Raw genomic sequence first — 24,244 nt, forward strand, 5'->3', positions numbered from 1 at the left:
AGTGGTGAGAAATCCTCCCACTCGGGGGCTTAGCTGCAGTCCAGTACTCATCTAAGTTTGTAAAATCCAACCGAGTGGTGAGCAATCCTCCCACTTGGGGGCTTAGCTGCAGTCCAGTACTCGCCTAAGTTTGTAAAATCCTACCGAGTGGTGAGCAATCCTCCCACTCGGGGGCTTAGCTGCAGTCCAGTACTTGCCTAAGTTTGTAAAATCCTACCGAGTGGTGAGAAATCCTCCCACTCGGAGGCTTAGCTGCAGTCCAGTACTCGCCTAAGTTTGTAAAATCCTACCGAGTGGTGAGCAATCCTCCTACTCAGGGGTTTAGTTGCAGTCCAATACTCACCTAAGTTTGTAAAATCCTACCGAGTGGTGAGCCATCCTTCTCCTTTGGAGCTGCGCCACAAATACAATGTACGCTCCATCCCTATCCGCAAGGACGACGAGGTGCAAGTTGACTACAATCCTTTCCCTAAGAGCTGCACCACAAGTACAACGTACGCTCCATCCCTACCCGCAAGGACGACAAGGTGCAGGTCGACTACAACCTTCTCCTTCGAGCTACGCCACAAATACAACAGGCGCTCCATCTTTGTCGGCAAGAACGACAAGGCGCAGTTCGATTGAAGTCTCCGTTTCAAGGCTGCATCTCAAACACGAAGGTCACAACAAATAGGGAGCAGATTCCAAAAGCAATCGCAAGCATATTCAAAAGCAGTTCAGATATATCCTAAAGTTCCAAGCGACAAATCAAAAGTATTCGAGCATCAAGCCCGAAGGAGTTTAATGGTTACAGCAACCACTCGGCATTCTGAGGCAAATTTAAAACAGGTTTAAATCTCATAGTTTGTTCACTCGGCAGGAGGAGGGCTGGCAGGTTCGACGAATTCGTCCAAGTCAATTCCATCTGCGATCCGAGTGGCAGCAGCGATGAAAGTCTCCATAAAGGACTGGAAGTCATGCCTTTTGGTGTTGGCGACCTTGATCGCCGCCAGCTTGTCTTCACAAGCTTCCTTGCAGTGGACCCTTACCAAGGACAACGCCACATCAACACCACACCGGGCAGAGGACTTCTTCCACTCTTGCACTCGACCAGGAATCTTGTTGAGCCGAGTCATCAGGGACTCGAGGTCATTTTGAAGCGTCACCCTTTGCCAGAGTGATGAGTCGATCCGTGAAACTGCCACCTTCAGACGAGCGAGGTAACTTGTGACGCTGGTGACACGGGATTCCAGTCAAAGCACGTTCATGGCAGCTTCGTCACCGACCAGAGAAGCGATAGGGTCTAAACCCGTCTCGATCCTTCTAGTTTCCTCGTCAATGTTTTGGCAGAATTCTGCAGTCAAAGAGTTAGTGAGTCGACTGTACAAGATTAACTTACAAGTAGTAAAGCAGTCAGATTAGAAGGAGTACCTTCCAGCATAAGATAGAGCTTCTTAGCAAGAGTTCTCAGATAGGCTTCCATGTCATTTCTCTTACGGACCGCAGACTCCAGCTTCTCATTCAGAGCAATCTTATCCTTCTTCAGACGAGTTACCTCTCGGTTGGACTCAATGAGAGAGGACTTCAGCTTGTTTACTTCTCCTTCCAACGCTTCGACCAAAGCCAGCTTCTGGTCTGCAAGGGCAGTCTTATCCTGAGCTCCCTTTTGCGCAGCGGCAAGGTCCAAGTCCTTCTTCTCTAGAGCCAACCTCATTTTCTCTACAAAAGAAGCAATCGGATCAAACAAGAGATCAAAGAAATATCTTAAAAGACGATCGACGTAAATAGTCGACAGGCAGTTACCTTCCATACCTGCAGCTTCGTCTTGAGCTTTCCTCAACTTTTGTTGGGCCAGCTCCAAGTCGAGGTTGAGTTGCCTCTGCTTCTCCTGAAATTCGGCAAACTTAGAGATGAGAGTACAAGATTTCTACAAAAGTAAAAAGACATGTCAATCTACAAGATCAAAGATTATTTACTTTCGAGTGAATAAAACTCAAAAGTTTACTCAGACCCCAGCCGACTGCCCGCAGTCGACCGCGGTCTCGGGGACTACACCCAGCGGGTGCACTGGCGTGCCCCCACTGATTCAGACCCCACTCGACCGGTCCGCCCAGGTTGAGTAAAAAAAAGAAAAATAAATGCTATTGACCGCGGTAAGAGAAAAGAACTATTCAGACCCCGGCCGACTGCCAGCAGTCGACCGCGGTCTCGGGGACTACACCCATTGGGTGCACTTAGCGTGCCCCCACCGGTTCAGATCCCACTCACTCAGGACGAGTGGAAGAGCGCAAATACCAAAGACAACAAAACACCCAGTGGGTGTACAAATTCGACGCAAACAATAAGAGATTGCATCAAAGAAAATATTTCAGGTAGCATATCCTAATAGAACAAGGTTAGTCGGAAGCCTACTTACCTGGACATTGGCCCGGAGAGCCGCACTGGCATTGTAAGCAGCCTGGCTATTCTTGTGCACCATCTTCATCTGCTCCATCATCATGTTATCCTGACGGATGGCCTCCGCAGCCGCTTCCGACTGACTTTCCGAAACATGGTAGTTGGTGAAGAAGGGGGCAGACGACCCAGGTGTGGCAGCTTGGAGCTCTGAAGCGTGAGGTTGGATGACTGAAGAAAACACCGGTACAATCGACGGTGCAGGGCGCTCACTCGACAATGGGGCAAGCAAAAGTTACAGAGGCCCCACCTGCGTCTTCAGATTGCCGGACGGTTGGTGTTGTCATCGGTCCCTGCTGAGACGTCTTGCCAGCTGCTACTTTTTTGTTCTTTCTGGGCCTAGGGGCCACATCTTCATCATCATCCGGAAGATCGATGACATTGGGCGGGGCTGCAGATAGATCAGTCGACCCCAAGTGAATCGCCAGAATTTAATCGACCCAATAATCAAGAACAAGATCATGAGAGTTTTACCTGGGTTGGAGGTAACCGCGTCTTCCATTTCCTCGTCTCGATATTGGTAGGAAGAAGTTCCAGATGTAGCAGCACTGCAAATGTCAACATTCAGTCGGTTATGTTCTGTTGCTCGAGTCGACCAAAAGATTGGGTCAGATGATTACCCGGAGATGGTGGGGATGTTCACTTTGATTCTGGGCAAAGCCTTCGGTGGTTTGGAGGAGGTGTCCTTCAATGCTTTCGTCACAGGAGGCTGCGCAATCTTGAGTTGTTTCGATACCTTCTCAGTCGGCGCCGGGCAGACGTCCGAGGGCGCTTCGAGGATGGCCCAGTTGGTGCGACCGCCAGGTCAGGAGTGCTCGCCGGGTCGTGAGCATGCTTGGACCTCCTCTCTCTGCGAGGAGGCGAGTCGATCTCTTCTTCATAGCTCGAGTCATCGCTCTCCTCGTCCTCCTCGGCATCCAAGTGCCATTCGCCACTCTCGCCCCCGCTCGCCCCTTCCTCGACATGTTGCTCCTGGACTCCATTGGGCATCAAGTACATATCAATAAGAGCCTGAAAAGACAATGAATGAAAGAAATACAGTCAACCGTCAACAAGATGTTACACAGTGAATCGAGAAGATACTTCATAATGCATAATCATACCTATTCCGGCTGGCGCGAATGGTCGAATGGAATCACCCTCCTAGACCCCCGGGGATTATCTTTGTTGCCGGAGATTCCTCTTAGCCACTTCTCCACCGTGTCTTCACAAACGTCCTCCAGGTGGATCCGAGTGGAGTCCTCGAGTCCCGAATACATCCACATCGGATGGTCACGGGCTTGGAGTGGTTGGATGCGTCAACTAAGAAAGACCTCCAGCAGGTCCATACCAGTCACTCCGTCGTGAACAAGTTGGACGACCCGCTCGACCAACACCTTCAATTGCGCCTTCTCTTCTGGATCACCCTCAAGGAGGAGGGCTTCTCCACTCGAGCCAAAGGAAAGGGGCGAAGTCCAGTCGACTGACCCGGGGTCGGCTGTTCCTTGCAGTAAAACCAGGTCGACTGCCAGCCCCGGACCGAGTCGGGAAGGATCATAGCTGGGAAGGTGCTCTTGTTCCTCATTTGGATTCCATGGCCCCCGCACATCTGTATCACGTGCGTCCTCTCGTCACTTGGGTGGGCCTTCTTGACCGACTGGGAGCGACATGTGAATATGTGCTTGAAGAGACCCCAGTGCGGTCGGCAACCCAAGAAATTTTCGCACATTGACACAAAGGCAGCAAGGTACATGATGGTGTTTGGAGTAAAGTGGTGGAGTTGTGCCCCGAAGAAGTTCAAAAAACAACGAAAGAAAGGGTGGGGAGGCAAAGAGAACCCGCGGTCGACATGAGTGGCGAGGAGAATGCACTCACCCTCCTGGCCGCGGCTCTGTCTCATTCCCCGGGAGCCGTGACGATTCGTGGGGGATCAGTCCCCCCTCAACCAGATCGTTGAGGTCGTCTTGGATGGTCGTCGAGTGGATCCAGTCACCCTGGATCCAGCCCGGCGGCAGGTCGGACCTTGACGAGGATCCACCCCAGCTGGTCCTCTTTCCTTTTGCCTTCGCAGTCGCCTTCTTTGCGCGCTCCAACACCATCGTCTTCTCCTTCCCCATGGCAGCAAATCGAGTCTGAGCGGAGCTACGATGCCGAGAGCGGAAGCAGGCGCAGCGGAGAAATCTGAGGAAGAAGAAGGAGAATGAGGGCGACTGTTGAAAAGCCCGGTCCGGTGCCTTTTATAAGGACACTTCTGAGTGTGTGACTTGTAGGCTCGGACGATCTCATCAAATCCTGCAACAGTCGCGCGCGCGATACATGGCAAAAAAAGGTGGAGCGGGGATCGAGGTGACCTGCCTAATCCGTCCCAATTACCGCGGCCTCCCCCGCCCGGCGCGCTTCCCAAAATTCGAATCCCGCGAAATCCACGGACAGCAGAACAACTTGTCAGACGGAAGACATCCTCCACATCATCACTCGAAGCTTTTCAGTAATAGTTCACTCGACAAAAACTAAGAATGGATCAAGGCGACTGAAAAAGAAGTTGGTGTCACCACCTCAGTTCATTGATCCAGAACAAGATATACTCATAGCATGAAAAATGAGTTGGAAGTGTTCTCAACTCGTTCCTCACTCAAACCCTGATCCATTCGGGGGAGCTATGTACCTAGGGTAGGGTCATGGTTCCATCCAAGATACCCTCCCCAAGGACATCTCTAAAAGAAACAGAAGCATTCGAAGAAAAATCATCATCCACTCGACCATGAAGTTATGTTCCACTCGACAATCCTGAATACACTCGACCGTATAGATAATCACTCGACTACCAGAAGATCTAGAGCCACTCCACTCTGCAATGGTCGGGAATTAAGTAATAGCTTTAATGGTCATTATGTATCTTTATTGCAGGCATTACCAGTAACGTCTCCATCTTTATGTACCTTAAACCCTTTGTAACTGAGGGCGGGAGGGGTCTGGCGAACTCTATATAAGCCACCCCCTCCTCAGGGACAAGGGTTCGCACCCTCTGTAACACACACGCATATAATCCAGTCAACTGCCTCCGGGCTCCGAGACGTAGGGCTGTTACTTACTCCGAGAAGGGCCTGAACTCGTAAAACTCGCGTGTACAACTCCTCCATAGCTAGGATCTTGCCTCTACATTCCTACCCCCATTCTACTGTCAGACTTAGAACCACGACACCAATGTTTTCACTTTCATATACTAGTGGGAATCTTTCATTATAGAACTTGGCTTGTATATTCCAATGATGGGCTTCCTCAAAATGCCCTAGGTCTTCGTGAGCAAGCGAGTTGGATGCACACCCACTAGTTTCTTTTGTTGAGCTTTCATACATTTATAGCTCTAGTGCATCCGTTGCATGGCAATCCCTAATCACTCACATTGATATCTATTGATGGGCATCTCCATAGCCCGTTGATACGCCTAGTTGATGTGAGACTATCTTCTCCTTTTCGTCTTCTCCACAACCACCATTCTATTCCACCTATAGTGCTATGTCCATGGATCACGCTCATATATTGCATGAAGATTGAAAAAGTTTGAGAACATCAAAAGTATGAAACAATTGCTTGGCTTGTCATCGGGGTTGTGCATGATTTAAATACATTGTGTGGTGAAGATGGAGCATAGCCAGACTATATGATTTTATAGGGATAGCTTTCTTTGGCCATGTAATTTTGAGAAGACATGATTACTTGGTTAGTATGCTTGAAGTATTATTATTTTTATTTCAATATTAAACTTTTGTCTTGAATCTTATGGATCTGAATATTCTTGCCACAATAAAGAGAACTACATGGATAAATATGTTAGGTAGTATTCCACATCAAAAATTCTGTTTTTATCATTTACCTACTCGAGGACGAGCAGGAATTAAGCTTGGGGATGCTGATACGTCTCCAACGTATCTATAATTTTTGATTGTTCCATGCTATTATATTATCAACCTTGGATGTTTTATATGCATTTATATGCTATTTTATATGATTTTTGGGACTAACCTATTAACCTAGAGCCCAGTGACAGTTTCTGTTTTTCCTTGTTTTAGAGTATCACAGAAAAGTAAAATCAAACGGAGTCCAATTGACCTGAAACTTCACGGAACATACTTTTGGAAAGAAAGCAATACAGGAGACTTAGAGTGCACGTGAAGGGATCAACGAGGAGAGCACGAGGTAGGGGGCACGCCCACCCCCTGGGCGCGCCCTCCACCCTCGTGGGCCCCTCGTGGCTCCCCTGATGTATTTCTTCCACCTATATATATCCATATACCCTAAAACCATCGGGGAACACAATAGATCGGGAGTTCCGCCGCCAGAAGCCTCCGTAGCCACCAAAAACCAATCTAGACCTGCTCCGGCACCCTGCCGGAGGGGGCAATCCCTCTCCGGTGGCCATCTTCATCATCCCGGTGCTCTCCATGACGAGGAGGGAGTAGTTCTCCCTTGGGGCTGAGGGTATGTACCAGTAGCTATGTATTTGATCTCTCTCTCTCCCTTGTTCTTGAGGTGGTACGATCTTGATGTATCGCGAGCTTTGCTATTATAGTTGGATCTTATGATGTTTCTCCCCCTCTACTCTCTTGTAATGGATTGAGTTTCCCTTTTGAAGTTATCTTATCGGATTGAGTCTTTAAAGATTTGAGAACACTTGAGGTATGTCTTGTTGTGCATATCTGTGGTGACAATGGGATATCACGTGATTCACTTGATGTATGTTTTGGTAATCAACTTGCAGGTTCCGCCCATGAACCTATGCATAGGGGTTGGCACACGTTTTCGTCATGATTCTCCGGTAGAAACTTTGGGGCACTCTTTGAGGTTCTATGTGTTGGTTGAATAGATGAATCTGAGATTGTGTGATGCATATCGTATAATCATACCCACAGATACTTGAGGTGACATTGGAGTATCTAGGTGACATTAGGGTTTTGGTTGATTTGTGTCTTAAGGTGTTATTCTAGTACGAACTCTAGGGTTGTTTGTGACACTTATAGGAATAGCCCAACGGATTTATTGGAAAGAATAACTTTGAGGTGGTTTCGTACCCTACCATAATCTCTTCATTTGTTCTCTTCTATTAGTGACTTTGGAGTGACTCTTTGTTGCATGTTGAGGGATAGTTATGTGATCCAATTATGTTATTATTGTTGAGAGAACTTGCACTAGTGAAAGTATGAACCCTAGGCCTTGTTTCAATGCATTGCAATATTGTTTGTGCTCACTTTTATCATTAGTTACCTTGCTGTTTTTATATTTTCAGATTACAAAAATTATTATCTACTATCCATATACCACTTGTATCACCATCTCTTCGCCAAACTAGTGCACCTATACAATTTACCATTGTATTGGGTGTGTTGGGGACACAAGAGACTCTTTGTTATTTGGTTGCAGGGTTGCTTGAGAGAGACCATCTTCATCCTACGCCTCATACGGATTGATAAACCTTAGGTCATCCACTTGAGGAAATTTGCTACTGTCCTACAAACCTCTGCACTTGGAGGCCCAACAACGTGTACAAGAAGAAGGTTGTGTAGTAGACATCATGCCACCGGAGAAGCCCGGGAAACAGTAATTATAGACGGAAGGTAGGCGAACTAGCGTGTCGTGGGAAATGCGACGGTCATCGCGGTCATCAGAATTCAATGCATTAGCAGGCATGGCTTAGCATGCCAGCTTGCCGTGGAAAACTAGAAAAACTGAAATTATGACTGTGCCGACCCGTCCCGTCAGTGGTGCGTCCTGTCCGTGCTGGGTCGCACGCCGGCATGACGGTCAAACAAGTGAACTCGAATCATCCAGATGAGGTACTCCCTGCTTGTCAAAAATGATTCCACCACTCATCATCTACCTTGGTTGGTTAGATTTTTGAATTAAGCCCTGCAAACCGGAAAGAAGGTAGTACATGCGTGATCCTCTATTTGTTCGTGTAGGATCGAGTAGGTCGTTTTTTGAATTGAGCCCTACAAACCGGAAAGGAGGTAGTACGTGCGTGATCGACTATTTATCCGTGTAGGATCGAGTAGGTCAGATAGTGTATGTGTAGGATCGAGTAGGTAGGATGGTGTACGTGTACGATCGCATTAGCTGATGAACGTTCGCTCGTAGATAAGGCATTTGCGAACGTTTTTGCTGGCATTTTCTTCAGATTCGCATGGCATTTTCTTCAGAGCAGCTTGTCAGTTTCTTCAGAGGTAGGCATTTATTCAAAAAAGTACCACTTCGGATCTTGTGTCGGAACTAAAACTGCCAGGAGCGCATTAGTAGGCTAGCTAGTGATCAATCAATAATTTGTAAACACTGAGCGAACAAAAATAAGGACCTGTTAGTAACTTGTAAACACTAAGAACACAGAAATAAGGGTCATGCTGTGCACAACAGTAAGAGCCGATCCGTTCAAAATGTTCACATGAGACTCACAGGCCTGGCATTGTAATATGTTCACATTAGTAGCCCAAATTCAAAACCAACTAGTACGATTCCCATACATAAGATCATCATGTTAATGCATCTCAATGATTCACAGATCATATATAAATATGTAGCTCCAAAAGAAAAATCTAAAAAAACATCTGTTCTTCCTACTAACATGGATGCTTCTCTTGGCCAACATTCAGTACAGACTGAAAGACAAATTTGTTTGTGAAGTCTACAATTCCTCTTGCAAACGTAAGTGGTTTCACCAACAGCTGGAACCATGAGAATGAACCACACATGATGGAGGAACATCCACTGCAATATGATTTGGTCTTCTCTCGATCACACAACGAGACTATTTTCGGAATACAAATCCTAACTTAGGCAAAATGGTGCCCATTGTATAATAACACCAAAGCAATGAAGCACCTAGTGTTGGACAAGAAATAGTACAGTACTACTTTTCTGCAGTCCATGAAGTGACTATCCAATCTTTCTGTGTCTATTTTCAAATGGCACTGCATGCAGTGACTATACTATTCTCTTGTGCAGTTCAACCAAAATTGCGGTCACTTCGTGTGTTTGCCAAGTAGTAACAGGCAGACATCTCCGTCTGCACAAATATCAAGCAGCTAGTAAACATATACCCCACCTTGTATTTTCGGTTTAAACATGTCTCTTCCGCTTAGCATCTATCATGTTTTGCACTAGACAATTTGATACAGTCATGTTTTGCCCTGGATAATTTCATACTGAATTGATTTGCTGGTTCAGAGCAGAAATATAGCGCTTATTCTTCACTAGACCAAGGATATCCATGTTAGCAGTGATGGAAGAGGTGAAGTCGATACAACCGAAATTGAGCATCCAATCATTGAATCTTGTCCTGCACCTCCAATGTAGGTCCACCCTGCCAATAAATTCACATGCAAACCACTAGTATTACTATCTAATGACAATACAAAAAGAGTAGCAAACCATGTACCTTCGTAATGAACAACTCATAGTGCCACCAATTGGATATAAAGGTTTGGAAGAAGACATGCTCCTAATGTTGAACAAGTTGGACTTTTTGTGCAGTTCCACTAAAATCGAGCATCCTTGTTTGCATAGATATTGAAAGTGCGATTACTATAAAAGTGGCACTAGTTGAAGCTGATGAAGCTATGTACCTAGGGTAGGGTCATGGATCTGTCCAAGATACCCTCCCCAAGGACATCTCTAAAAGAACCAGAAGCATTCGAGGAAAAATCATCATCCACTCGACCATGAAGTTATGTTCCACTCGACAATCCTGAAGACACTCGACCGTATAGATAATCACTCGACTACCAGAAGATCTAGAGCCACTCCACTCTGCAACGGTCGGGAATTAAGTCATAGCTTTAATGGTCATTATGTATCTTTATTGCAGGCGTTACCAGTAATGTCTCCATCTTTATGTACCTTAAACCCTTTGTAACTGAGGGCGGGAGGGGTCTGGCGAACTCTATATAAGCCACCCCTCCTTAGGGACAAGGGTTCGCACCCTCTGTAACACATACGCATATAATCCAGTCGACCGCCTCTGGGCTCCGAGACGTAGGGCTGTTACTTCCTCCGAGAAGAGCCTGAACTCGTAAAACTCGCGTGTACAACTCCTCCATAGTTAGGATCTTGCCTATACATTCCTACCCTCCCATTCTACTGTCACACTTAGAACCACGATAGTTGGCACCCACCTTGGGGCAGGTGTCTTAGTGACTTGTTGGAGAAGTTGTGATTTTTCCAATCCCCATCAACATGGTTTCAGGCGGAGGTTTGGCCAAGGGCCGCGAGATCCGTCTCGGTGCGCTCGTATTCATCGCCGACGACTCCGCTTGGCTCCAGGAAGCGCGACTCGATGTTGAGGCACTCCCCGTCCGCGGGGCAACGCACTTTCGCGTGTGCGTCCGTGGTGTCCTCCTACGGCAGCCGTCGACTCAGCATTGGTCGGCTCCCGTGCGGACCTCCCTCCCTGCAGCCCACCGGGGCAAACCTTCCGGTCGGTCGAGGCTTCAGCGGTGGGTGAGGCATGCGGTGGCTCGCCAATCGGCCACCCCCAGGTCTCGGCAATCGAGACCGACGAAACTCTCTACGGCTTGTTCGACTGGCTCCGTAGATACTGCATCCGAGTGCGACAACAGCGACCCCGCGGTGGAAGTTTTGATGGTCAATGGACCGCGTAGTCCTCTTGGCTTCACTCGTGAAGACGAGGGCGACGGGGGCGGCGATCCGTCACGTGTTCACGAAGAGTACTGCCCCGAACCCCTCTCTTCACAGAGGAGGGAGGAACTTCGCCGTCGGAACATGGATGCACTTCAAACTCCTATCGTTGGAGAAACCCCTGAGGCCCGGGCCTTGGAGGAGGCGCGCCTGGCCAACTTGGCTGAGTGCACTCGACTGGAGAACTTCCAGCACGCACTCGACGAGCGTGGTCGGCAGCATGCTCCCGAATCCATTCGACGTCAACTTTTTCCACCTCCGACTCAGGTATACGGAACTCCAATCCAGAATCTCGCAGCCGCAGCCCGAATAGCGGAGTCAATTCAACCTTCCCAGTCAGAAGCTGGTCGAGGTTTGGTGCAGATCCGGGCCTTGCTCCGAGCCGTGGGAGAGCAGAATACAGTAGTATCTCCGTCGCGGAATAGGATTCACAGCAGATCCATGGTTGCAGACACAGGCCAGTCGGCTCACAGCCCAAGATCGCCCCCGAGGCGTGAGGGACGTGGAGACCGACGAGATCAGTACAGAAACTGTGAGCAGTATGATCACCGACTCGATCACGATGATCGTCGTCGAGTGCCCACGCCTCCCCCAAGGAGTGGATCATACGTGCCTCGGCAGCAGGATGATAGACGCCCTCACAGTGGTGGGCGAAGGATTCCAGTCGACCCCAGGGAACCGGGCTTTGATGCGAGATCTATTCTTGTTTAGGGTCTGGTCGACAGAAACAGAGCTCATAGAGAAGGCCCCGACAGAGATTTTCCAACCAGCAGCAGAGTGCATGTCTCAGGCCCAGAGTGCTTCAGTAGGGCCATCAGGTCTGCGGTGATTCCTCCCAACTCCATATTGGCGACTGGATTCAGTAAGTTCACTGGTGAGTCCAAGCCTGACACTTGGCTTGAGGATTATCGAGTGGCTGTACAGATCGGTGGCGGCAATGATGAAGTGGCCATGAAGGACCTTCCTTTGATGCTAGAGGGCTCGGCTAGGGCGTGGCTAAATCAGTTAGCTCCTGGTAGTATTTATACTTGGGAAGATCTTGCTCGAGTATTTGTCAGAACATTTGAAGGTACTTGCAAGCGGCCAGCAGGGTTGACTGAACTACAGTGTTGCGTTCAGAAACCGAATGAAACTTTGAGGGATTATATACAGAGATGGATCACGTTGCACCACACAGTGGAGAATGTGTTGGATAACCAAGCAATTTGTGCCTTGAAAGAAGGCGTTAAGTATCGGGAGTTGAATCTGAAATTCGGTCGGACAGGAGATATGACTCTGACCCGGATGATGGAGATTGCCACCAAGTACGCCAATGGTGAAGAAGAAGACCGACTCCGGAGTGGCAAGCACAAAATAGTCGCTCACAAAACCGGAGGAGGGAACTCCAATCGGAAGCAGAAGCGCAAGTCCGAGCCAGCCGCTCCTGGTGAAGCCTTAGCCGTGACTCAAGGAAAGTTCAAAGGGAAACCCAAAGGACCATGGAACCCGAAGAAAGTAAAAGATCAAGATGGAAATGATGTGCTGGATTTACCATGCCACATTCACACCAAGAAAGATCAAGAGGGTAATTTCATTTACCCAAAGCAGCAATTCCAAGAGAAACAACCCAAGGAAAAGGAGAAGTAAGAAGACAAAGTTGAAGATGAGGAGGAGGACGATGATGGTTACCCCCACGTCAATTCCACTCTGATGATTTTCGCTGACGTTGAGAGTAAGAGTCGACTGAAAGTCATCAACAGAGAAGTGAACATGGTCGCTCCGGTGACACCCAGTTATTTGAAGTGGTCTCAGACTCCATTACATTCGACCAGTCCGATCACCCAGCGCACATAGCCACCCCTGGGAGGCAAGCGCTGGTGGTCGACCCAGTAGTCAAAGGCACTCGATTGACTAAGGTTCTGATGGGTGGTGGCAGTGGTCTGAACATACTATATGCAGAGACGGTGAAAGGAATGGGCATTCCAATGTCCAGACTCAGCGAAAGTAATATGAGTTTCCATGGAGTCATGCCTGGCAAGAAGGCTGCATCACTTGGCCAGATCGCTCTCGATGTAGTGTTTGGTGATTCCAAGAATTACCACAAAGAAAAGTTGACATTTGAAGTTGTGGATTTCCAGAGTGCTTATCATGCTATTGTGGGAAGGCCAACTTATGCACGTTTTATGGCTCGACCATGTTACGTGTACCTCAAATTGAAGATGCCTGGTCCCAAAGGGGTGATCACTATCACTGTCAATCGGAAGAAGGCAGAAGAGTGTTTCCAGTAGGGCTCAAAGATCGCCGATGCATAGATGGCAGTAGTGGAGTTGCAGGAGTATCAAAAAAATGCAGATCCGAGTGTTTTGTTGCGAGCTAAGAAGCCTGCCACTGATAAAGCATTCCAGTCGACTGGTGAAACGAAGCCGATTCATATTCATCCAACGGATCCCAATGCTACTCCGACTCACATTTCAACAACACTCGACTCTAAATAGGAAGAAGCGCTCATCCAGTTCCTCCGTGAGAACTGGGACATCTTTGCATGGAAACCTTATGACATGCCAGGTGTTCCCAGTGGACTGGCTGAGCATCGTTTGCGAGTCGACCAAAGGTGAAACCAGTCAAAGAACATCTTCGACGGCCTGCCTTACAGAAGAGGAAGGCAATCGGTGAAGAAGTGGATCGATTTCTAGCAGTTGAGTTTATCCAAGAAATTTACCACTCCGAGTGGTTAGCTAATGTTGTCATGGTCCCAAAAAAGGACGACTCACTTCGCATGTGCATTGACTTCAAACATATCAATCGGGCCTTCCCGAAAGATCACTTTCCTCTCCCTCGCATCGACCAAATAGTCGACTCGACTGCGGGGTGTGAGTGTTTGTCCTTTTTGGACGCTTATTCCGGGTATCATCAGATCCATTTGTACGGACCCGATGAGATAAAAACAGCTTTCATCACCCCATTTGGGTGCTGCTGTTATGTCACTATGCCATTCGGTTTGAAGAATGCCGGAGCCACATTCATGAGGATGATCCAGAAGTGTCTGCTCACTCAAATCAGTCAGAATGTGGAAGCATACATGGATGACATTGTGATCAAGTCACGAAAAGGTTCCGACCTACTGAATGACCTTGCTGAAACCTTTGCCAACCTCAGAACGTATGATATCAAGCTTAATCCATCAAAGTGCACGTTTGGAGTTCCAGGCGGAAAATTATTCGGTTTTCTCATTTCTGAACGGGGGATGGACGCTAACCCAGAGAAAGTGGGTGCCATACTCCGGATGAAACACCTATGCATGTGCATGATATCCAGAAGCTTACTGGTTGTTTGGCTGCCCTAAGTCGATTCATTTCTCGCCTCGATGAGAAGGCACTGCCTCTTTACCGACTGATGAAGAAGTCAGATAAGTTCGAGTGAACTCCTGATGCTGACGCAGCATTTGCAGAGCTCAAAGCCCTGCTTTCCACCCAGTCGGTGCTTGCTGCTCCAATCAGCAAAGAGCCTTTACTGCTTTACATTGTAGCCACTGGACAAGTCGTCAGTACAGTACTTACGGTCAAGCAGGAAGAAGAAGGAAAAGCTTACAAAGTTTAGCGCCTAGTATACTATGTCTCTAAAGTTTTGACTCCATCAAAGCAAAGATATCCACATTATCAGAAGCTTGTTTATGGGATTTATATGACCATGAAGAAGGTTGCACATTACTTCTCTAATCACTCCATTACAGTAGTCAGCGACGCTCCATTATCAGAGATTATGAACAATAGAGATGCAACTTGTCGAGTGGCAAAGTGGGTGATCGAACTCCTTCCCTTAGATATCAAGTTCGAGGCAAAGAAAGCTATCAAGTCCCAAGTAATAGCAGATTTCCTCGCCGAGTGGATTGACCAACAACTGCCGACTCAAGTTCACTAGGAGCACTGGACCATGTTCTTTGATGGTTCCAAGATGCTGAATGGTTCCGGTGCTGGCGTGGTACTGGTATCCCCCCGAGGAGACAAGCTCAGATATGTCCTCCAGATTCACTTTGATTCCTCCAATAACGAAGCATAATATGAAGCACTCTTGTATGGGTTGCGTATTGCCATTTCACTCGGCGTCCGTCGCCTCATGGTCTATGGCGACTCAGATTTGGTAGTCAATCAAGTGATGAAGGAGTGGGACGTCAGAAGCCCAGCCATGACTGGTTACTGCAACACGGTGAGAAAGTTGAAAAAGAATTTTGAGGGGTTAGAGCTCCATCATATCCCCCAACTGGAAAATCAAGCAGCAGATGATTTAGCAAAGATAGGCTCCAAGAGAGAAGTTATTCCCAGCAACGTGTTCCTGGAGCACATTCATGCACCTTCAGTTCTAGAAGATCCCTTCGCTGAAGAGCCCCCGCAGCCTAGGAGTGCCACAGATCCGACTGAATTCGAGGTCCTAGCCGTGGTCGACTTAATCATGGAGGTGTTGGTCATCATTCCCGACTGGACAGTGCCATACATTGCATATATCCTTAGGAAAGAGCTCCCAGAAGATGAAGAAGAGGCTCGACAGATTGTCCGTCGATCCAAGGACTTTACTGTAATAAGAGGTCAACTGTTCAGAGAAAGTGCAACTGGGGTCAGCCAGAAATGCATAACACCAGAAGAAGGTCGAGTGATCCTCCACGACATCCATTCGGGGACCTGTGGTACCATGCGTCCTCTCAGACCATTGTGGCTAAAGCATACCGAGCTAGATTTTATTGGCCATGAGCAAATGAAATGGTGAAAGATATAGTCGATAGATGTGAAGGATGCCAGTTCTACTCCAATATGTCGCACAAACCTGCATCAGCCCTGAAGACCATCCCACTCGTCTGGCCCTTTGCTGTTTGGGGATTGGACATGGTTGGTCCACCGAGGACTGGTAGGAGCGGCTTCACTCATGTGCTTGTAGCAGTCGACAAGTTTACCAAATGGATCGAAGCCAAGCCAATTAAGAATCTTGAAGCTAGTACTACTATCAACTTCATTAGAGAGTTGATTTTCAGATATGGGGTTCTGCACAGCATCATCACTGACAACGGATCGAACTTCGATTCTGATGAGTTCTGAACCTTTTGGACCTCACAAGGCACATGAGTCGACTATGCTTCAGTCGCCCATCCCCAGTCGAATGGACAAGCAGAAAGAGCAAATGGCCTGATTCTCAAAGGACTCAAACCCCGACTGATGCGAGATCTCAAGCACGCAGCGGGCGCCTAGGTTGATGAACTTCCATCAGTTCTCTGGGGATTGAGGACAACTCCCAATCGGTCGACTGGCCGAACTCCATTCTTCTTGGTCTATGGGGCTGAAGCTGTTCTACTGAGTGACTTGCTCCATAATGCACCACGAGTTGAGCTCTTCTCTGAAGATGAAGCAGAACAAGCTCGGCAGGACGCAGTCGACCTCCTAGAGGAGGAAAGAGAGATGGCCTTGATCCGGTCGACCATTTATCAGCAAGACTTGCATCGATTCCATGCTAAACACGTGAAGGGTCGAGCCTTTCAAGAGGGAGACTTGGTTCTTTGAGTGGATTAGCAGAAACCACACAAACTCGCCCCAGCTTGGGAAGGTCCCTTCATTGTCACTAGAGTGCTCCACAATAGAGCATAACACCTTTACAGTGTCGAGCATAAGAAGGATAAGCCACGGGATTGGAATGCGGAGGTGCTCCACCCATTTCATACTTAAGTACCCGTTCGAATAAAATGTAATAAGAAATACCTTCGTAATTTGTTCATCAAAGACAAGAGCTTTACAGTCCTCTCGAGCGATTGTTGTTGCTTTTATTTACGTCTGAAATCCCCTAGTGGGTGACTTAGCCGCGAATCCATTTTGCCTAAGTTCGAAAGAAAATCCTACCGAGTGGTGAGCAAGCCTCTCACTCGGGGGCTTAGCTGTAGTCCAGTACTCGCCTAAGTTTGAAAACTCATACCGAGTGGTGAGCTAGCCTCCCACTCGGGGCGTAGCTGCAGTCCAGTACTCGCTAAGTTTGAAAAATCCTACCGAGTGGTGAGTGAGCCTCCCACTCGGGGGCTTAGCTGCAGTCCAGTACTCGCCTAAGTTTGTAAAATCCTACTAAGTGGTGAGCAATCCTCCTACTCGGGGGTTTAGTTGCAGTCCAATACTTGCCTAAGTTTGTAAAATCCTACTGAGTGGTGAGCAATCCTCCCACTCGGGGGCTTAGCTGCAGTCCAGTACTCGCCTAAGTTTGTAAAATCCTACCGAGTGGTGAGCAATCCTCCCACTCGGGGGCTTAGCTGCAGTCCAGGACTCGCCTAAGTTTGTAAAATCCAACCGAGTGGTGAGCAATCCTCCCACTCGGGGGCTTAGCTGCAGTCCAGTACTCGCCTAACACTAGTAGAAAATGGAGCTTTAGCACCGGTTCGTAAGGGCCTTTAGTGCCGGTTCCATAACCGGCACAAGGGGTGGGCACTAAAGCCCCCCCCCCCTTTAGTACCGGTTCGACACGAACCGACGCTAAAGTACCACCACGTGGCGTGAGCTCGCGCCCTGGTATGGGGGACCTTTAGTACCGGTTGGTGTTACCAACCGGTACTAAAGGTTTTTTTTAATGTTTTTTTGAAAATTTTGGATTTTTTTTTGATTTTTTTTCGATTTTTCATTTTTCTGAATTATTCGATGATTTAGTCTCTAATCACCTCTCTTAACTACTCAAGTGTGGATCACTCATTCCAAATCGCTTGACTTCCCGGCCGGTCACCCATCCTCTCACTCCCCCTGCCTGAGCACGCTTAACTTCGGAGTTCTATTCCCCCTACATTCCAAGTCTGCACTTGTTGTTTTCCTGACAAATGTAAGCTGTCAATCCTATTAACCTCAGCATTTAGCTTGAGCATTAGGTCACATGTTTCACCATTTGAGTTTGAAACTATTATTCTAAAAAACAGTAATTATTTAGTAACACTAATATTTGTTGAATAAGTTTGACCATAGTTTGACCACAGTTTGACCATAGTTTGACCAGATTTGACCAAAATTTAAAAAATTGAAATAATTATTTAGTAACACTAATATTCTTGAATAATTATGTAGTAACATTAATACTTCTTGAATAAGTAGTTTGACCAGATTTAACCAATTTTTTTTTCTAAAAACTGAAATTTGACCATATCTTTTTTCCGTTTTGGAATTTGAGGATTCTAAAAAATTGCAAATAGGCCGTAGGCGGTCTCCATCGGATGAGGATTTTTGTGCTGAATTTTTTGATATATTATACATTTTTTCCAACATCGTATGCAAAAGTTATAGCCGTTTTATCTTTTCCCTACACTTTTTGCAAAACATGTCCAAATTTAAGTTTTCAAATTTTCCTAGATGTAGTAATATAACTACTTCTCGAAGGAATTTATTTTTTGATGTTTTGTTCATTTTCTTTTGATTTTTTCAGAACTGAAATGGTGACACATGGGGGGGGGGTAGAGTTTGAAAATTGCCCTATAATGTCTGTTTGTGTCACAAACCGGTACTATAGGTCAGACACCTTTAGTACCGGTTCGTGGCACAAACCGGTACTAAAGGTTAGCCCTTTAGTACCGGTTTGTGACACGAATCGGTACTAAAGGTGATCGTGGGGCCCCGACCTGATGCCAGCCTGCCATCACCCCTTTAGTACCGGTTTGTGGCACGAACCGGTACTAAAGGTTCAACACGAACCGACATTAATGCGTAGCCATTGGAACAGGCACTAATGCACACATTAGTGCCGGCTCAAATTCAAACCGGCACTAATGTGCTCCACATTTGACCCTTTTTCTACTAGTGTAAGTTTGTAAAATCCTACCGAGTGGTGAGCAATCCTCCCACTCGGGGGCTTAGCTGCAGTCCAGTACTTGCCTGAGTTTGTAAAATCCAACCGAGTGGTGAGCAATCCTCCCACTCGGGGGCTTAGCTGCAGTCCAATACTCGCCTAAGTTTGTAAAATCCTACCGAGTGGTGAGCAATCCTCCAACTCGGGGGCTTAGCTACAGTCCAGTACTCGCCTAAGTTTGTAAAATCCTACCGAGTGGTGAGCAATCCTCCCACTCAGGGGCGTAGCTGCAGCCCAGTACTCGCCTAAGTTTGTAAAATCCTATCGAGTGGTGAGCCAGCCTTCGACTCGGGGGCTTAGCTGCAGTCCAGTACTCGCCTAAGTTTGTAAAATCCTACCGAGTGGTAAGCAATCCTCCCACTCAGGGGGCTTAGCTGCAGTCCAGTACTCACCTAAGTTTGTAAAAACCTACCGAGTGGTGAGCCGTCCTTCTCCTTTGGAGCTGTGCCACAAATACAACGTACGCTCCATCTCCATCCACAAGGACGACGAGGTACAAGTCGACTGCAATCCTTTCCCTAAGAGCTGCACCACAAGTACAACATACGCTCCATCCCTACCCGCAAGGATGACGAGGTGCAGGTCGACCGCGGCCCTCTTCTCCGAGCTATGCCCTAAATACAACATGCGCTCCATCCTTCTCCGCAAGGACGACGAGGCACAGGTCGACTGCAACCCTCTTCTTCGAGCTACGCCACAAATACAGCGTGTGCTCCATCCTTGTCCGCAAGGACGACGAGGCGCAGGTCGACTGCAACCTTCTCCTTCGAGCTACGCCACAAATACAACGTGGCTCCATCCTTGTCCGCAAGGACGACAAGGCGCAGTTCGATTGAAGTCTCCGTTTCAAGGCTACATCTCAAACACGAAGGTCACTCCAAATAGAGAGCAGATTCCAAAAGCAATCGCAAGCATATTCAAAAGCAGTTTGAATAAATCCTAAAGTTCCAAGCGACAAATCAAAAGTATTCGAACATCAAGCCTGAAGGAGTTTAATGGTTACAGAAACCACTCGGCATTCCGAGGAAAATTTAAGACAGGTTTAAATCTCATAGTTTGTTCACTCGGCAGGAGGAGGGCTGACGGGTTCGACGAATTCGTCCAAGTCGATTCAATCTGCGATCCGAGTGGCAGCAGCGATGAAAGTCTCCATAAAGGATGCAAGTCGTGCCTTTTGGTGTTGGAAACCTTGATCGTCGCCAGTTTGTCTTCCTGAGCTTCCTTGTAGTGGACCCTTACCAAGGACAACGCCACGTCAGCACCACACCGGGCGGACGACTTCTTCCACTCTTGCAGTCGACCAGGAATCTTGTTGAGCCGATTCATCAGAGATTCGAGGTCATTTTGAAGCGTCGCCATTGGCCAGAGTGATGAGTCGGTCCGTGAAACTGCCACCTTCAGACGAGCAAGGAAACTTGTGACGCTGGCGACACGAGATTCCAGTCGAAGCACGTTCATGGCAGCCTTGTCGCCGACCGGAGAAACGATAGAGTCTAAACCTGTCTCGATCCTTCCAGTTTCCTCATCAAAGTTTTGGCAGAATTCTGCAGTCAAAGAGTTAGTGAGTCGACTGGACAGGATTAACTTGCAAGTAGTAAAGCAGTCGGATTAAAAGGATTACCTTCCAGCATAAGATGGAGCTTCTTGGCAAGAGTTCTCAGATAGGCTTCCGTGTCATTTATCTTATGGACCGCGGACTCCAGCTTCTCTTTCAGAGAAATCTTATCATTCTTCAGACGAGTTACCTCTCGGTTGGACTCATTGAGGGAGGACTTCAGCTTGTTTACTTCTCCTTCCAACGCTCCGACCGAAGCCAGCTTCTGGTCGGCAAGGGCAGTATTATCTTGAGCTTCCTTCTGCGCAGCTGCAAGGTCCAAGTCCTTCTTCTCCAGAGCCAACCTCATTTTCTATGCAAAAGAAGCAATCGGATCAAACAAGAGATCGAAGAAATATCTTAAAAGACGATCGACGTGAACAGTCGACATGCAGTTACCTTCCATACCAGCAGCTTCATCTTGAGATTTCTTCAACTTTTGTTGGGACAACTCCAAGTCAAGGTTGAGTTGCCTCTGCTTCTCCTCAAATTCGGCAAACTTAGAAATGAGCATACAAGATTTCTGCAGAAGGTAAAAGATGTGTCAATCGACAAGATCAAAGATTATCTACTTCCGAGTGAATAAAACTTAAAAGTTTACTCAGACCCCAGTCGACTGCCCGCAGTCGACTATGGTCTCAGGGACTACACCTGGCGGGTGCACTTGGCGTGCCCCCATTGATTCAGACCCCGCTCAACCGGTCCACCCGGGTTGATAAAAAAAGAGAGAGAAGAAAGAGAGAAGAACTATTCAGATCCCGGTCGACTGCCAGCAGTCGACCGCGGTCTCAGGGACTACACCTAGTGGGTGCACTTGGCATGCCCCCACTGGTTCAGATCCCACTCGGATAGTCCGCCTGAGTCGAATGGAAGAAAGGAAAGGGAAAAGTTCTCAGACCCCAGTTGACTGCCCGAAGTCGACCGCGGTCTCGGGGACTACACCTAGTGGGTGCACTTAGCGTGCCCCCACCGGTTCAGATCCCACATGCCCAGGCCGAGTGGAAGAGTGCAAATGTTAAAGACAACAAAACACCTAGTGGGTGTACAGATTCGACGCAAACAATAAGAGATTGTATGAAAGAAGATATTTCAGGTAGCATATTCTAATAGAACAAGATTAGTCGAAAGCCTACTTACATGGACATTGGCCCGGATAGCCGCGCTGGCATCGTAAGCAGCCTGGCTGTTCTCGTGCACCATCTTCATCCGCTCCATCATCACGTTAGCCTGACGGATGGCCTCCGCAGCCGCGTCCGACTAGCTTTCCAAAACATGGTAGTTGGTGAAGAAGGGGGCAGACGACCCAGGTGCGGCAGCTTGGAGCTCCGAAGCGTGAGGTTGGACAACTGAAGAAAACACCAGTACAATCGACGGTGCAGGGCGCTCACTCGACAATGGAACAACAAAAGTTACAGAGGCCCCACCTGCATCTTCAGATTGCTGGACGGTTGGTGTTGTCATCGGTCCCTGCTGAGACGTCTTGCCAGCTGCTACTTTTTTGTTCTTTCTGGGCCTAGAGGCCACATCTTCATCATCATCCGGAAGCTCGATGACGTTGGGTGGGGCTGCAAATGATCCAGTCGACCCCAAGTGAATCGCTAGAATTTAATCGACCAAATAATCAAGAACAAGATCATGAGAGTTTTACCAGGGATGGAGGTAACCGCGTCTTCCACTTCCTCGTCTTGGTATTCGTAGGAAGAGGTTCCAGATGTAGCAGCACTACAAATGTCAACATTCTGTCGGTTATGTTCTGTTGCTCGAGTCGATTGAAAGATCGGGTCAGATGATTACCCAGAGATGGTGGGTATGGTCACTTTGATTCTGGGCAAAGCCTTCAGTGGTTTGGAGGATGTGGCCTTCAATGCTTTTGGCGCAGGAGGCGGCGCAATCTTGTGCTATTTCGATACCTTCTCAGTCGGCACCGGAGAAGACGTCCGAGGACGCTTCGAAGATTGCCCAGTCGGTGCGGCCGCCAGGTCAGGGGTGCTCACCGGGTCGTGAGCATGCTTGGACCTCCTTTCTCTGCGAGGAGGCGAGTCGACCTCTTCTTCATCACTAGAGTCGTCGCTCTCCTCGTCCTCCTCTGCATCCGAGTGCCACTCACCACTCTCGCCCCCGCTCGCCCCTTCCTCAACATTCTGCTCCTGCACCCCATTGGGCATCGAGTACATATCAATAAGTGCCTGAAAAGACAATGAACAAAAGAAATACAGTTGGCCGTCAACAAGATGTTACATAGCAAATCAAGAAGATACTCGACAAAGCAGAATCGTACCTGTTCCGGCTGTCGCAAATGGTCGAATGGAACCACTCATACGTCTCCAACGTATCTATAATTTTTGATTGCTCCATGCTATATTATCTACTGTTTTGGACTATATTGGGCTTTATTTTCCACTTTTATATTATTTTTGGGACTAACCTATTAACCGGAGGCCCAGCCCAGAATTGCTGTTTTTTTGCCTATTTCAGTGTTTTGAAGAAACGGAATATCAAACGGAGTCCAAACGGAATAAACCTTTCTGGAACGTGATTTTCTTCCCGGATAAGACTCAGGAGACTTGGACCCTACGCCAAGAAAGCTTCGAGGTGGGCACGAGGTAGGGGGGCGCGCCCTATACCCCCAGGCGCGCCCCCACCCTCGTGGGCCCACCGAAGCTCCACCGACGTACTTCTTCCTCCTATATATACCTACGTACCCCCAAACGAACAGATACGGAGCCAAAAACCTAATTCCACCGCCGCAACTTTCTGTATCCACGAGATCCCATCTTGGGGCCTGTTCTGGAGCTCCGTCGGAGAGGGCCGTCATCACGGAGGGCTTCTACATCATCATAGCCCCACCGATGAAGTGCGAGTAGTTTACCTCAGACCTTCGGGTCCATAGTTATTAGCTAGATGGCTTCTTCTCTCTTTTTGGATCTCAATACAAAGTTCTCCCCCTCTCTTGTGGACATCTATTCGATGTAATCTTCTTGTTTTCTGCGGTCTGTTTGTTGAGACCGATGAATTGTGGGTTTATGATCAAGTCTATCTATGAATAATATTTGAATCTTCTCTGAAATCTTTTATGTATGATTGGTTATCTTTGCAAGTCTCTTCGAATTATCAGTTTGGTTTGGCCTACTAGATTGGTTTTTCTTGCCATGGGAGAAGTGCTTAGCTTTGGGTTCGATCTTGTGGTGTCCTTTCCCAGTGACAGAAGGGGCAGCAAGGCACGTATTGCATCGTTGCCATCGAGGATAACAAGATGGGGTTTATTTCATATTACAGGAATTTATCTCTCTACATCATGTCATCTTGCTTAAAGCGTTACTCTGTTTTTAACTTAATACTCTAGATGCATGCTAGATAGCGGTCGATGAGTGGAGTAATAGTAGTAGATGCAGAATCGTTTCGGTCTACTTGTCACGGACGTGATGCCTATATACATGATCATGCCTAGATATTCTCATAACTATGCTCAATTCTGTCAATTTCTCAACAGTAATTTGTTCACCCACCGTAGAATACTTATGCTCTTGAGAGAAGCCACTAGTGAAACCTATGGCCCCTGGGTCTATTCTCATCATATCAATCTCCATCACTTTAATCTTGCTTTGCTTTTTTACTTTGCCTTTTACTTTTAACTTTGCATCTCTATACCAAAAATACCAAAAATATTATATCTATCAGATCTCACTCTCGTAAGTGACCGTGAAGGGATTGAAAACCCCTAATCGCGTT

The sequence above is a fragment of the Triticum dicoccoides genome, chromosome 2A (assembly GCF_002162155.2).
Source record: "Triticum dicoccoides isolate Atlit2015 ecotype Zavitan chromosome 2A, WEW_v2.0, whole genome shotgun sequence".
Lineage (NCBI taxonomy): Eukaryota > Viridiplantae > Streptophyta > Magnoliopsida > Poales > Poaceae > Triticum > Triticum dicoccoides.